At 41.2% G+C, this 1,865-nt stretch overlaps 1 protein-coding gene across 1 annotated transcript in view; it reads right to left on the minus strand.

Annotated features, from left to right (window-relative positions):
* Positions 1 to 1,865, minus strand: part of LOC101990665 (aldehyde oxidase 4) — a 52,675-nt gene that overhangs the window by 38,693 nt on the left and 12,117 nt on the right. The window lies entirely within an intron of this gene.

Genomic DNA, 1,865 nt, shown 5'->3' on the forward strand with positions numbered 1-1,865 from the left:
ATTTCTTGGTAGATACATGTATTTCTTGAAATCAGATTACATGTATTTCTTGGTAGATACATGTATTTCTTGAAGTCAGATATGTGTATTTCTTGAAGTCAGATACATGTATTCCTTGGTAGATACACATATTTCTTGGTCAGATATGTGTATTTCTTAGTCAGATACATGTATTTCTTGAAGTCAGATACATGTATTTCTTGGTAGATACATGTATTTCTTGAAGTCAGATACACGTATTTCTTGGTAGATACATGTATTTCTTGGTCAGATATGTGTATTTCTTAGTCAGATACATATATTTCTTGAAGTCAGATACATGTACTTTTGTTTTAAAAAAAAAGTCTAGTAACGGAGTGATTCTCATGTCTGCTTTCTTTTTTTTCCCCCAGTAGCTCACTTACTCTATGCTCTATCCTTTGGATGATTTATTCAATTTTCCTTCATCTTTACCATTAGGCCTGCAATTTACAGAATAAATGACTGTGTGAATCATTGAACAGGCTCTGGACAGGCGTCTTCATGCTTTTTCTTATTTAGAGACTTTTTGGTGTATTAAATGTTATAATCTATACATTTTAAAAATGGATGTCTCCTTTATATTGTTGGGCTAGTCACACATTTAAATCATGCACATTCAATCTCATGCAGAGAAAACAGTGGGGAAAAATGCAATGTATTTGCTCTGTACAAAATCTCTAACTGTATAAAATCCATGAAGCTGCCAATGGAGCCAGGTCTGTCACTCAGTTCAGCCTGTCTGTCGCTACATGCTCACCTAGCTGACTTGAGTATGATCTGAGTGCTCTCAAATGAACGTTCTGCCCCCCAAACACCATGGCTCCTATAAAGAAAGTGAATATTCTGTCTGTGGCTTGACAGAAAGGACAGACATTATTTTAGTGCGAGGGGACAACATGGCTGTGTTGGATTTGTCGCTACAGGGCAGTTGTATCTGCTGTGATAGATGTCTAGGCTGTAGAACCTGCTGGTGTGTTTAACACGTGGTTCTCCCAGCGAGACAGAGCCTCTTCTTTTCCAATTTTTATTGTACAAATACCTCCACTACCACTGCAAACACAATTATAAAAGCCAAGGGCGTCTAGTTTAATTCGACTTAAGGATATATCTAAAGACAGCCAGCAGAAACCTTGCAAATTTAACAATCAGCTTTCACAAGCCAGGGCAAGCCCGCTCCGGGGCACCACTGACCAGATGTGACTCATATCCCATCAAGACCTGGGAGAGTTAAATCTACTGAACATCAAAGGAAGCACTTTTAGAAGAAAAGTGAGGAGAAGCGATTGCAGGGTAAGATCTACAGAACACAGCCACTTTAGCTCGCGGCTGGAACGGACAGGTCTCCCTGTGGGGGTGGGGGTGGGGGTGGGGAGAAGGGAGGGTGGCAATGACGTCTCTGTGTTCCTGCTACAACCTTTCAAGGAAGGAGCCTTCTCTTTCTACATTCTGCCTTTAAAACTCAGCCAGCAGGAGTTCCTGCTCAGTCACAAGGAAACAATGCTGCCCCATCTTTGGACAGCCTTCCCAACTTGAGCAGCCACCCTGCTGATTTTAATTGTAGCAGGTACTTGGGTGATGTTCCTGGAAGAAAAATCTCACACACAGCTGAATTCTCATCAGCATCCCACCCTTTGGGACAGTGAGGAATGAAGAAGTCTGTTTTCTATAAACTTTGGTTTTCTGCCTCATTTTCTTCTTGAGTAAGACTGCCCTGGACTTTTAGTCACTGGTAAGTACAAAGCTGAGAAGGTCTCTTAGATAGTAAAAACACAAAGGGTTTCTAGCTTGGAGAGCTTGGAGAACACACCAGACTGTGGGCCATGCCTGTATCATCTTGGAGAGCT

The sequence above is a fragment of the Microtus ochrogaster genome, unplaced genomic scaffold, assembly GCF_000317375.1.
Source record: "Microtus ochrogaster isolate Prairie Vole_2 unplaced genomic scaffold, MicOch1.0 UNK8, whole genome shotgun sequence".
In the NCBI taxonomy this organism is placed as follows: domain Eukaryota; kingdom Metazoa; phylum Chordata; class Mammalia; order Rodentia; family Cricetidae; genus Microtus; species Microtus ochrogaster.